Raw genomic sequence first — 15556 nt, forward strand, 5'->3', positions numbered from 1 at the left:
TTGCATGATGAAGGTGTAGATGTAGATCACCTGTTTGGGCTTTCTTATCAATGGCAGCATGACTGCGAGAACTGTAGGGTATCAAGTACTACTAGTGTAGACTCAGAAAGATTTATATATTTAACTTTGCCAAACAGTAAATCAGTCTCTTTTAATAAGCTAGTAAAAGCAGCTGATCACAACATGGAGTGTAGCCAATGTAAATCTGAAATGATGTCCACATTATTTATACGAACATATGGCCAGTATGTCATTTTAATGTTCCAACGATGTAGGCCTGATGGAACAAAATTGACAACTTTAATTAAAAATTTTGTGGCTTCACAGTTGTCAATATCAGGAAGGACTTTTGTAACTGTAGCAATTATATATCATGATGGTCCTTCAATAACAGCAGGACATTACACAGCTTATTTAAAGTGTAGAAATGGCTGGTCATTCTGCAATGATTCTGTTTTAATTTTCAAAAAAAAATTGCCGTATGACCTTAAAAACTCTTACCTGGTGTTTTTAAAACCAAAATTTTAGGGAAAGAATCTCGGGATGTGCTCTGAGGAATTTCAATAAGTTCTAATGGCTCCTACACAATTTGGCCTTGAGGATAAGTGTAGTACAGAGACATAACTTCTTACCATAATACTGGACGTCATGGAGAAATACGTGCACTTTGAATGAGTTCAGAAAAACTGTTTCTTTTTATAAGCTAATTGAAGCAGCCAATCAAAACATGGAGTAGAGGGAATGTAAGTCTGCAATGCTGTCTACTGTTTTACATTGCTTTGTGATTAAAAGTGATGTAGAGAATTAAATAATTGTACTAGTCATAAAGGTAGTGTAAGTCTGCTTCATAGTAAGCAGTATCAGTGTGATAGGAAATGTAGAACATGATTGAGCAAGAAGGGGAAGATATTACTAGTCCAGGATTGTGAAAATGATCTTCAACATTTTAATTGTGAAAGTTGCGGAAATACAACATGACGGGATTGGCTTAAAAGAATTCTAAGAGTTATAAATGGCTCAGACACGATTTGGCCTTGTGGAAACGTGTGGTAGAGAGCGAGAAGTCATTTATTGTATGTAACATGTTTTTGAAAACGATGGAGGTTTTCTTTCAGAAAGTGGCGGGTTGAAAGTAATAACAGCACAACAGAGTGTAAGCTGTTCATAGGACATCCTTCGCCGTCATGGAAAGTAAGTTAACTTTAAGGAGTTCTGAATTCTGATTTGTTATGTTGTATGGGTTTTTTAAACACAATCATTTTGATTGTGTTTTTTTTTCCCCGCTGTTATATGATGAATACCTTCAAGTCACTGTTTTAGTGAAATTTGATACATTCTGAGAACAGCAAAAATAAACCATTTAACATGTATAATTAATTCTGTTCTGTTTGCATTTATGATGTACATGTAGAACTGTGTAGGAGGCATGGAGAAGGTGAGGCTTCTGTAAGTGTCAAAGTTGTTGCATACAGTGCTCATATTCTACGTAGTCTTTTATATTTCATTACTTTCACTGTTTCTGACTGATCTAAAAATTTTTTTTTAAAAAGAACAGTAAGTATAAGGGAAGGAAACAGACAGTTATGTTAAAAGAAAGACAGCTATAGGGAGTAAACTAGGGATACTGTTACCCGCAATCCTCTGCTGATGATGTCACTGACCATGTCATGAATGATGTAATATGTGACATCATCAGCAGTGGATTACGGGTAATAGTATCTCTAGTTTACTCCCCTATAGCTGTCTTTCTTTTAACATAACTGTCTGTTTCCTTCCCTTATACTTACTGTTCTTTTTTAAAAAAAAATTTTTTTGGTTCGCTCCCGGTTCGCGTACCGGCGAGCGAACTGGGAAGCGAACTAAGAGAAATAGAGGTTGGCACAGTTCCAAATATTGTACCAATTTTTTAATAACGGGGAGGTAGTTCTGAAAAGAACTTTTTTTTTTATTGTTTTTGTTGTTTTATATTTTTTTTATTATTTTTCTGAACATTTTTTTACTTTTTTTGAATTTTTCTGAACGGTTTTATATTTTTTTTGGGGTTTTTTCGGGGGGGGAACGAAAACGATTCATTGTAAAGGGCTCAACAGGAGCAACAAAAAAAAAAAAGAATTTATTATTTGGGGCGTTTCGTACAAACTTGCATATGATTGTCAATAGCTCTGTTGATCAGAGTGATGCTACTTTCTCTGTAGCAAATGAATCCACTGCAATGTATGCAGACTTGTTTTACTTCACCAAATCTCATTTGTATATTTGGCACCATCTCCCTGCCCTCTGGTCCCGTTACTTCCGGTACAACAGATCTTCTGGCCATAATAGGGAGATTATCTAGGTCGTTACGAAACTGTGCAGCACTGTAGTTGTTAGGATGCCACCTAGTCATATGGCGATGCATTGTGTAGTTTCCGAAACTGTATTTTTTCTCGGTCCCTCTGGACAGTCTATCTTGACATATAAGGCAAGTTACGTATCTTGCATTTACTTTTTTCTGACCTTTGGGAATTTAAAAAAATTGCCAAATGAAGTTTTCTTTCCGGTGAGACGTCCTGGGCTCCTCAGGCAAAAACTGCCTCTCTTCGTGCTCTTCCTCCTCTTCCTCTTCTTCCTCTTCTTGCTGAATTATAACTTCAGCAGGTGGTCCTCTCTTCCTTGGATGTGGTGGAGGTGGTGGGGAAGCACCAGCTGAAGCTACTAAAGAAGCCATTGCTCACTGGTAACAAAGGGTCTTTCTCTCACAATGATAAAAGTCAGAGTGAGGAAAGAAGGAGGGATTTTCATCATTTGGGAAAAACAATAGTTCTCAACCAATGAAAAGTGTTCATTTTAGATTATATGACCTAGTCTTACATCATTAGGAAACCAAAAGTGAAATGAACCAATGAAAAGTGTTATTACCAAGTCACATGACCTGCTGTGTTTACGTTACGCGCTTTGCGCCGCCTCCCGGTTTGCTTCCAGAAACCTGCGCTTTGCGCCTCGGTTCGCGTACCAGTTCGCTAACGTAGCACGTCATATGACGTATCACGCGACAACGCGAAACGTCATGCGGACGGGAGGCGTCATGATGTTGTTTTCTAACGCGGCAGTTGCGGTAAAGGAACGTTTACCGGCTCGCGGTCTATTTCGCGGCATCAAGGTCAGCTAACGGGAAGCTTCCCGATTCGCGAAGCGGGAGCGAAGAAAAAAATATATAAAAAAAAAAAATTATTAATAAACATATAAAATATATTTTTGGATTTAAAGAAGAATACATTTTACAGCTACATATATTAGCTGTTAAAAAACCAATGAAATTCACTGAAAAAAACATAGGTTATAGACCATATATAGTTAGGAATTAGCATTTACAAAACCTTGAAAATTCACTGAAAAAACCATAGGTTATAGACCATATATAGTTAGGAATTAGCATTTAGAAAACCTTATTTTACTCACACAAAACCATTGAAATTCCATATATAGTTAGTTGCACTAACTATATATCGCGCACCCGCAATCCACTGCTGATGATGTCACATATTACATCATTCATGACATGGTCAGTGACATCACTGATGACATCACTGATGACATCTCAAATGACATCACTGATGACATCACTGATGACATCTCATTTGACATCATTCTTGTGCTAATACGATAAACCTCTTCAGACTCTAATAAAACCTTAGATACACTCAGTGTATACAGACACTCACACACTGTTACTCATCCATGGAGTTACTCACACACCTAGTCAGTCATGCAAAGAATCAATCACACCTCTATTTCCTCAACTATACAGGTATACACACCTTACTTATTCAAACATATACTAACACATATTTACTCTCTTATACAATCCCTGATACAAGTTCACAATGATCCATACAGTCACTCACACATTCAGTGGCTCTCATGCACAGTTATTTATATATGCCAACTCTCACATGTACTGTGTTTTACATATGTACTTACTATGACATGTAGCATTGACATATCCATTCACTCATCAATACACTCATGCACACAGTCAACCGCCCATGTAGCTGTTTCCACATGCACTCTTGAACTCATACACCTAGTGAATCAACTGCTCACACATCTATGCACAGAGTCACACACCTCCCAGCCACCCCCACACAAACTCAATCTCCCATACAAATACTTGGGCAACCAATCAATAACATATGTAGCCTCTCGTATAGCTAATGATCCACACATGCAGCAGTTTACATCACAACAGACATACTGAAGCAAACATTCAGACAGTTTAGTCACTAACCCATGCATTTAGTACGACACATTTATTCACTCACTCATACAGTCAGTCACGCACCTACTAAATCCTTCATCGAGACACTTATACATCCACTCATTCTTCAATATATCTAACATATTTAAACTTTACAGAAACACACAGTCACTGGATGATGTCATCAGTGATGTCATCAGTGATGTCATTTGAGATGTCATCAGTGATGTCATCAGTGATGTCACTGACCATGTCATGAATGATGTAATATGTGACATCATCAGCAGTGGATTGCGGGTGCGCGATATATAGTTAGTGCAACTAACTATATATGGAATTTCAATGGTTTTGTGTGAGTAAAATAAGGTTTTCTAAATGCTAATTCCTAACTATATATGGTCTATAACCTATGGTTTTTTCAGTGAATATATATATAGGTAGGTAGTTATAGTTAGAACCTATTATGCATTGGAAATCCACAACATTCTATTCCCAATAACTTTGGCGCCGCTTGATAAATCTTTGCGAAAATTTCCAAACTTTTGGCCAGCTCTGGTCCGCTCCTATCCTGAAAGTTTCGGGGTGATTCGTCAAGTGGGGGCTGAGAACAAAGGGGCATCCCAAAACATGTTTTCCCCATGCCATTTCTCATTGGAACTTTAGCCACAGCTACAGACCGAAAGGCTAAATGGAATTACACCAAATTTGGCAAAGAGGTAGTCCTCAGTTCAGACTTGTGCCGTTTGCTTAAATGGTGTCAATCTGTTCAGTAGTTCCTAAGAACATTACACTTAAAGTCATTTATTTATCTATGGGCGCGGTGGATCCGCGGAGTATGCGAGGATTGTCATCGTACCATAAGCGCACCCTTCCGATCACGCGCTGAATGCTAATTGGCTGTCAAGTGGTTGTCAACATTCGAAACCAGGAACTGTTGGCAGCCATTTTGTGCCTCGGTAGAAGCGAGGATGAGGAAATCAGTGGAATATGTATGCAAAACGTACAAAGAGGTAGGGCCCACAATTTTTTTGTTTTTTAAACCCGGCATGTGCGTGTAGGGTGCACGGACTCTGTCATAAAATAAATAAAATAAAACTGAGCTTTTTTTATAATTAGCACCCCGGGGGTAAATACTGGGGGCAAAATTATTACATTTTATGAGGGGCCCAGAGGGGCACCCCAGCCCCGGGGATCATCACCCCCAGGGCAAAAAAGAAAAAAATGGTGGGAGGAGCGGTCCATGGTCCCCAATGCCGTGGGGCTTTATGTATTGTGATAGGGGGACTGCGTAGCCCCCCCTTGGAGCACTCGAAGGCCCTGTTACCCCCCGGGGCTACAAAAAAAATGGTCTGGTGGTTGCAAGGTCTCCAAAGCCTCGGGGACCACCACTCCCCGGGGTTTTATGTATTGTGGGATGGCCTGTTCCTGCAGTGTCCCGGGTAGTCCATCCCACCCTCCCATAGCAAGGGAATGTGTTCTCTCCTTCAAAATGTAAATGAGATTGCTTTTCCACATGGGGAGCTGCATGTTAGCTCCCTATGTGGAAAAGCAATGCCGGCTCCCAAACGCATAGAAGTTGTGCACCAAAGGCGCTGGAGTCATGCACTCTACAGATTATGAGTTGTGCATCCAGTGCGTGTTCACCAGGGGGCCACACTGAGCACTGCGCTGGGTGTGCGACTTTTAAATTTACCTGTAAAAAATAGCCCCTATCAGTAATTTCTAATATTCCCGGGGACCCCATCCCCCGTGTCTTATAAAAAATGTTGGGGACTGTGGGGGGAGCCACAATGTCCCCACGGTTCCGTCGGCTCCTCGCGTCCTTCAGGAGCCGGTATTGCTTTTCCACATGGGGAGATGCTAAATTGCATATGGAAAAGCAATCTGGTTTGGATTTTGAAAGTGAGAATATATTTCACTGCTGTGTCTTTCAAACTCCAAAGTGAGTTTGTAATGGGAAGGCGGGAGCCGCGAGACTCCCACCATCTCATACCAAACAACAGTGTCCTGGGGGTAGGTACCCGGGAGACTGCAGAAGCTGCCCGTGGGGCGTGGTGGTCCCCAGGGCCCTCGAGGGCTCCAGGCAGAGGGCCTTGCAGTCTGCCTCCCACAATACACAAAATCCCAGGGGTGGTGGTTCCAGGGGCTTGAGGGAGGTCGTTGAGGTCCCCACACTTCTAATTTTGCAGGTGGTGGGCTTGGAGCCCCCACCATCATTTGTTTTATAGCCCCGGGGGTGGTTCTCAGTCTTGTATAGGAAACAGCAATGTTGATAAAATCTTCCGGTAAGATAACAAAGAATTTTGAAGTCAAATTTCTGTGTTTTTTGTTACTTTGCAGGAGTTAAAGCGACAACAATTTTAACTCTGTCTTTGTAAATATGGCACTAAGTTTTGTAATGTCGACAATCTTGTCTTCCATTTAAATAGGCACGAAGTATTTATTGAAATTCATTGTGAATCGTGAAACAACACTGTCTAATTGTGATAGATAAAGATGTGAATGAGTTGTGTACTTGTTTTGCTCGTAATGTGGATACGGGCAGGTTTACAAGTTCATTGCATTACTTTTAAAACGGGAAAAGTGACGCGAAAGTGGTGCCAGGGTGTTTTAAATCTGGTTTGGATTTTGAAAGAGAGAGCAGGGTGCATCTGTAGGGTAAGTGCAGGTTAGTGTAGAGGGTAACAATTACTATTCTAAATCCAAGGGGGTGCATCTGTAGGGTAAGTGCATGTTAGTGTAGGGGTAACAAGTACTATTCTAACTCCAGGAGGGTGCATCTGTAGGGTATGTGTTGGATACTGTATGAGTAACAATTACTATTGCAAATCCAGGGGGTTGCATCAGTGGGGTATTTGTTGGATAGTTTATGACTAACAATTACTATGAAAAAGAAAGGAGTTAAAGGAGAAGGAGACACACATTTTCATGGTGAACCTGGAAGAAGAGAAAGTGACGAGATGTGATTTCCGACGCGTTTAGGCTTGAGAGCCTGGTTATTCATTTATTAGGGTCTGGCAGGGTCTGGCAGATAAGTGCGAACCTATTCTGCAAGAAGCCTTTCAGGGTCTTGTGAAAGCTAGTCATCTTTAATAATTGCCTCTCGCTATTTGTACTTGCAAGGTCATCTGATTTGCTCGTATGCTAAAAACAGAAACTTTCTACACCTCTTTTTCATTGGTTGTGAAGCATTGTAAGAAGACGTATTACTGACCAATCCCTTTCCTTGCGCAGATTTTGAAAAACATTTGATTGGCTGTTGTGTGGTTAACTCTACCTGATCCTAATGTTGATTGGTTTGTTTTTTCTATGTGACGTTACGATACCCTCACCATGTATGTAGCCCATTTTATGACACACATTATTTTACAATTTTAAAACTCTTTTTGATAATATGCCCCCAGTTGTGGTAGGATGTTTTTAATTTAAACTGTGTACTGTGCTTACGAGTTTGTTGACTGTGAAGGTATTTAAAAATATTATTCTATTTTCTATTCTATCATAATGGTGCTGACTTTTCTCCTTTAGCATGGAGTACTTTGTCCTTTCATTAAATGTATAATTCTTCAAACCATCCTTGAAAGAAAAAGTTTTTAAAATATTTTTATTGCGTATTTTATATTCATCACATGGGTGAAATGCAAAATCTTTTTTTCATTCTTTGGTATCACGCGTTGGACCACATTTATTTTATTTGATCATAAACACTCATTCCTTATGTTTACATTATATAAGTGTTGCCCCATCATTTTTATTTAAATGTTTGGACTTTTTTTACTTTCAGATAAAGTAGAAGAGAAGTGCTAAGATGAACACTCCCTCACTGCTTCATCTTTCTTTTTTTATGTACATTTCATTTCAATATTACATTTAACAATCATTTTTAAAAATGGAAATAATTAGTAACATTTGAACCCACAATTATATAATTTTTTTCCAAAAAAAGTGCTTGCGAAGATAATCCTCCTGTTCTTCACGAGTGAAAATTGGTGAAAGCACTACTCAATATAAATACTTTTAGCCCATTTTCACTCTAGAAGATAAACAGTATTCTCTTTTATTCCAAAGTATTTCGTTTTTTCGTTGATAGTTTATTTATACTACATTTTTCAATCATTAAAAAATACTTGCATACTAAAAAAAATATTATTTCTTATGTTTTGAAATCGTCTGTTGAAAGTCATCCAACTCCACTGGAAGGATCATAAAGTTATATATAAATTAAAATATACATTAACAATATGGAAATGAAAGATAAATTCAAGATGATGGCATCGCTCCTAATTATTACTTTGCACATAGTAATTCCTTAATTAACTTATATTTCTTGTAATGGTTCTTTCGTCAATTTGTTATTATATTCCATTTAACTTAATCATACCACAATCTATAATCATGTACATTTTTGTGCTTTCTTTTTTAAAAATATCAAACATATACCCATTCAGATAATTTACCTCTCTTCGATATTCTTTCCTTCCTCCGTCGAAATTCATTCAACTCCTCTGGAAGGAAGATAATGTTTAATGTATTTTTAAATATACATTAACAATATGTTCCCTCAGAGGAAATGAAAGATGTTCTCAAGATGCTTCCGCAGCCCCGAATCATTACCTTGCTCGTAGTTTCTTCACCCGTATTGATTCTCTGAAACAAAACGAATTATCCCACAGGTGTGGTTTATATACTTTTTGGTTACTTAACACTCTATGGGATCAATTTATTGCTCCTCCCACTTTAAAGTCACGTTTTTCAGTTGACAGGTGTTCTCATTTCCACTGTTTTAGTGCGTCACGTGTTTATGTAAACGTGCCTCTTTCCATACTTTTAACTTTCGTATAATTTCTAAAATGCTTTATTTAAATTTGTTTTTCTTATTAAAGCCTTTCTATAGGTTAATTTGTTTTAATACGAGTATTAACATTAATTTCCCCTTTTTTTTCGACTTATCCTACTAGTAACTTCCCTTTTTTTGTAAAATGTTTTTTTTAATTCTAAGCCCCTATTTTCCCTGCATCCCGTGCCAGAGATACTGTCTATTAAACTTTGAGTATTCTAATTTATATCCGACTATTAATTTATTTAATTCCATTACTCCGAGTTTTAATACATTTATTTATCTAATATTTTTAATCTTTCTTTATACACTGCAAGGGATACTGTTATTTGTCTAGAATCACACTACGAATCAGTGTCCATTTAGAAAAATTGAGAGAGAATGATTTGGTTGGTTGATGTGCTTGCAGTTACATAAGTACATATACTCTTGTAGTAAGCCAGGCTTTAGGGTATGCAGTGCTGTAACCACCTTCACACTTGTGCTTCAGGCCTACAAGTCCCCAGTCACTATCTTTATACTCTAGCAAATACAGTGTGACTGCTGTTGCAATTTCAAAATGAGTCTTTCAGTACCATGTAGTAATTCATTCACTAAAGTAAAAGTCAACCAATTAAGAATTCACCCAGTGTCTTTACTTATATTAATGTAATCATTCAGTCAGTAAGCATGTACTCAGGCAGTGAGCCAGGCTTTAGGGAATGGAGTGATTCAAAGTGCTATGTATTATGCAGGTAGTGGTGTAATAATCTTCACATTTGTGCTTCAGGACTACAATTCCCCGCTCACTATACATACCAGGGGTCTCCAACTAGTAGCTTGGGAGCTACTGGTAGGTCACCAGCACCCTGAAAGTAGCTCTCAGAGGTGAAGCCAAACCAAGCCAATCTCAGAGATTCTGTGTATATTAAAGAAGGTAGTACTGCTCATTTCACTACCCTTAAAAGTTACAGACAGCCAAACCAATGGCAGGGGCTGTTGATAACACTCAAACACACACTGTGGTGGCGTATCAATTAATCAATTAGGGATGTATAGAGCACAGTACTCAGCTGTGAGGGTTTCCAGGCACTGGGGGAGTATGTGGAGGGGAATTGTACAGCTTTGGTGATTTGAAAAGCTAGGTCTTATGGCTATTCCTGAATGCTTTCAGTGTGGGGGTTCATCTGATGCTGAGGGGGAGTTCATTCCAGGTGTTGGCCATGATGAAGGAGAAGGGTGTGCCACCTGTCTGGTTCTATGGATACAGAGGATTTCAGCCAAGGCCTGGAGAGCGGAGTGGAGGTTTCTTTTGGGGGTGTAGCAGGAGATTAAGGTATTGGAGTACGGTGCTCTGGAGGACTTTATAGGTGTGTGTGAGCATCTTGAAGGTCACTCTTTTTTCAACAGGGAGCAAGTGGAGTGCTCATTTATGCTGGGTAATGTGGTCTTGTCGTGGGATGCTGAGGATGAGTCTGGCTGCAGTGTTCTGGACAGTCTGAAGTTTATGGAGTAGAGATTTGTTGATTCCGGCATTGACGGCGTTTCCGTAGTCCAGCCTGCTGGTGATGAGTGCTTGAGTGATGGTCTTCCTTGATTCGGGGGGTGGGTCTATTTGATGGTCTTGCTGAGTATGTGGCGGGTGTTGAAGCATTTGGAAGCTGCAGCGCTGGCCTATGGGTCTGTCATATGAAACATGTTTATCCACTTTAAATCTAAGTTGGGAAGACTTACTGCTGTGGTAATACCATTTGTGGCACACTGCATGTGATGATTTGAATTGTACTTGATTAGAAGCATTTAATATTGATAAACATTTTCCTAGCATTCTGCTGATAACTTCACCTGGAATTTTTTGGTGGTTACTACTGATAATTGTGTTTAGGGTGGTCATAGTGTACTGTTAATACATACCCCCAGCACAACCCCTACACTTCACAAACACCACTACACTACCCTAAACCCTAAAACACTACCCCCAGCATGAACTTCTATACTACATAAACACAACTGCCCCCTACAGTAGACGAATACCACTGCACTGTCCTAAACCTTAAAACACTACCCTCAGCACGACCCCCTACACTACACAAACATCAGTGTACTACCGTAAACGCTAAATCTGCCACCAACACGGCCCCCTACTCTACAAAAAGACCAATACACTGCCTACAAGAATTGTTTTCACTTCTGCTCATTTTTTCTCTTTCAATATATGCTACAATGCACAGCATACATTGTAGGAAAAAAATGCCTTCACTGATTGTTTTTGTGCAGAAAGGTGTGTCTTCCGACACAAAAACAAACTCTACACCGACACAGATATTCCTGCACCATGGTGCAAGGGTGCCTGTATCACCACATGCCTGCAGTTTAAGCAGCAGTGCAGAGGGAAGGACAGACTTCCAACATATTTATGTACATATGTTGCATCTCTGTGCTTCGGAAGTAGCTCAGCACACTGTAGTTAAAGAGCTTACAGTGTCATGCTACAACACTTCCTTATAGTTTTGCAGTTATACATTCACCATATATGACAAAACATTCTTCAGTCAATTATGTAGTATGTATACATTTATGTAAACTTTCACACACTAGCATATACATTTAGCTCTTTCTTTAACCAGAGTAGTTCGTTCTGAAAATAACTTTTTTTTGTTTTTTGTACTTTTATATATTTTTTTATTTTTGAAAGTTTTTTTAGTTTTTTTTATAAAAGAAAAAAAAGTCAACAGGACGAACAAAACCATGAACTTTGAGGGAATGAAAAAAAATCTAGCATTGATGGTTATCAATTGCTCTGCAAACTAGGTCTACTGATTGCTCCCCATAACAAATTAAATGATTGCACTTCACGCACTGCATTCTAACTTTCACGAATTGGGGACGTATGTCTGGTGGTGATGTTGAAGGTGATGCTGCAGAGGTACTTGGTATTGCCGGTGGTGGAGGTACATTTTGGAGCAGTCTTCTACATTCTTTGTGAGCATAATTGACAGGATGCATGGATTGGAGGTGCTTGCGCATACTAGCAGTACCACAGGAGTATTTCTTGTTTGGATCTCCTCTGAACAGTACTGCCTGGCAAATCTTGCATGTTACTTTGGTGGCATTACATTTCTTTTGCCCATCTGGAAAAGTAAATATTTACATACGATGGATGTGTATCTTTTACGAGGGTGAGGTTCTGGTAGAAATTGTTCAGTAACAAAATCATCAGAATCAGATGATTGTTGCAGTGGTGTAGCCATTTTTGATTCCAAAAAAGAAGTTCAGGTTTCAAATGAACAAAAAGTGACGTTCTTTTCAGGATAGGTCTTCTCGTAAGGAAGGTCTAAGAAGAGTAATTGAAATGGGTGGGGTTATTCAATAGTTAGAACAGTAGGTGTTATAAACCAATGACATCTCTTTCTTTAGGTCACATGGGATCATAGTTGGGTGCGTACACGCAGCATGCATCTAGCGTGACTTCTCAAAATTGCATTTAAAAATAATATAAGTTTATTAAAACTAAAAAAATATAGTTTTTCCCTTTAATATTTATTTTAAATACATATATATATATATATATATATATATATATATATATATATATATATATATATATATATATATATATATATCTGAAACAGATCTCCCATGCAAAGGAAACGTGCGACGAGACTCAAGGAGTTGCTGTGCTTCAAAAAGTATTTTATTCGGCAGCAAAACAAACAACGCGTTTCACCTAACGGCTTGGTCACGTTTGTTATGGATTCAGAATCGTTGTCCTTTTACATGCCAGTGAAATATTAACATAGACAAAGGACTACCTCAAACTCACCCCCAAGTGTAAATGCATGGCAGACATTTTGGAATGGTAAAGTGATTAGATCTCAACCAACATGATGCGGTTTACTGCCCAAATGCAAGTAGAAACATACAGTTCATGTAATGTTTTGTTCAGATTAAGTCGTATTCCTGCAGTAGAATCATTTGTTATGCCCAAGTGGGCATATACTCTTAAAGCAAATTAGTCGAGCCTCAAAATAGTCAAAATAATCATACTATTTACAAATATCGCCCAAGTGGGCATAAATTCAATATCTCTTAAGCTCGCAGTATAACATACAAGTCCCAATCGAATTGATTAGAATATAATACCAACAGAGAACGGCTAAGTTCAGAGGACACTTATGTACAAAAATACTGATTCAGTATCCTCTGGGGCAACGTTTGTTTTGTACATCACATGGACAGATCATCCTTTGTTTTTCAATGCTGAATCCTATCCCGGATTGTACCATATCCAATAGTCCCCACGTGCAAAACATCTGTGAATTTTAAAACAAGTATTTTAAAATCAAGGCCTACATTTACGGCAACAGCTATGTACAGAATAGTGTTCAACATTCATAGATCCGATAATTCATTACTTTTCACTTATCATGGTTCCTTTCTCAGAAATTCATCGTCAGGTTACTTTTATTACTTCTCCAGATGAACAGACAGTTCTTCATGATTGTTCAACCCCTGTGGATATGTACATTCAAAATCAATAATAAATCTTGATTCCAACTTGCGTAAGCATGAGGTTCTGTCTCCTCCCCGTGTACCCAGGTCTACTTTGTCCAACACCACCATTTTCAGTAGACTTTCATTTTGATAGTGCTGTTCGAAAAAGTGCCTTGCAACTGGGTACTGTGTGTTATGATTTTTTATGGCTCTCATGTGTTGAAGCACTCTTTCCTTTGCCTTCAAAGTAGTGCTGCCCACATACCATTTGTTGCAGGGACATATTAACAAGTAAACACAGTACATGGTATTGCAAGTCAGAGCTTTATGTATTGTGAGAATTTTCACAAAACAAACGTTGCCCCAGAGGATACTGAATCAGTATTTTTGTACATAAGTGTCCTCTGAACTTAGCCGTTCTCTGTTGGTATTATATTCTAATCAATTCGATTGGGACTTGTATGTTATACTGCGAGCTTAAGAGATATTGAATTTATGCCCACTTGGGCGATATTTGTAAATAGTATGATTATTTTGACTATTTTGAGGCTCGACTAATTTGCTTTAAGAGTATATGCCCACTTGGGCATAACAAATGATTCTACTGCAGGAATACGGCTTAATCTGAACAAAACATTACATGAACTGTATGTTTCTACTTGCATTTGGGCAGTAAACCGCATCATGTTGGTTGAGATCTAATCACTTTACCATTCCAAAATGTCTGCCATGCATTTACACTTGGGAGTGAGTTTGAGGTAGTCCTTTGTCTATGTTAATATTTCACTGGCATGTAAAAGGACAACGATTCTGAATCCATAACAAACGTGACCAAGCCGTTAGGTGAAACGCGTTGTTTGTTTTGCTGCCGAATAAAATACTTTTTGAAGCACAGCAACTCCTTGAGTGTCGTCGCACGTTTCCTTTGCATGGGAGATCTGTTTCAGATAATTGGGCCGCCGGGACCCTAACGACGACCCACTCGCGAGCAGGTACTGGCCGAATACCGGAATTGTGACTTTGCAATATATATATATATATATATATCTTTCTTTGTATCAATTTTTTTTGCAGAAGTCATGCGCCCATCGCGTTTAACACGTATATGACATCATGCAGAAACACGCGCACGTGGTGTGGCTTGATAAGCCTATGTTGCTTATGCACTTGAAGTCACGTACGGGTCGCATAGCAATCACACATGAAAATACGCACCCATCGCACACCCTACGCTTATCCTACAGAACAATTGTAAAATGGCATCTACGTTCTGCGCAGCAATCGAGAGAGGTGTGCTTGGGATGCGGGACTGCTCAAAAACTTGTTAAAAAAAAGAAAACAAAATATTATCAAAATATTTAAACAAATATATGTATATCAATTTTTTTAAAAACATATATTAAAAATGTGTAATGTAATCTAAAAAATAAAATATCTAAAAATAAATATATTTAAAATAAATGTGAAAATCAGTATCAAATAAATAAATATAACAATTAATAGATAAATAAATTTGTTATTAAATAAATCTTTCAAAATCACTGAAAAAAACCTTGGGTTTCAGGCAGGTTATACTTTGGAATTATCTTTTAAAAAAACATTGAAATTCACTGAAAAACCATAGGTTTCAAGCAGGTTATTGTTAGGAATTATCATTTAAAAACCTTAGAAATTCACTGAAAAAAACATTCGTTTTAGGGGTGTTATAGTTAGTTGGACATTTCACTCATACAAAACCATTGAAATTCCTCTGTTATAGTTAGTTGTACTAACTGTAACTCTCGCGCCCGCAATCCACTGGTGATGATATCACATATTACATCATTCATGACATGGTCAGTGACATCACTGATGACAACACTGATGACATCTCAAATCACATCACTGATGACATCATCCACGTGACAATCAGATACATCTCCTCACACACTACTATAATCTTTCATCACTCATTGTAAAATACGGAGTATCATATTTGAATACATTGACACACCAATACAAGTATCTAA

Source organism: Lissotriton helveticus, chromosome 5_1, assembly GCF_964261635.1.
Source record: "Lissotriton helveticus chromosome 5_1, aLisHel1.1, whole genome shotgun sequence".
In the NCBI taxonomy this organism is placed as follows: Eukaryota; Metazoa; Chordata; class Amphibia; order Caudata; family Salamandridae; genus Lissotriton; species Lissotriton helveticus.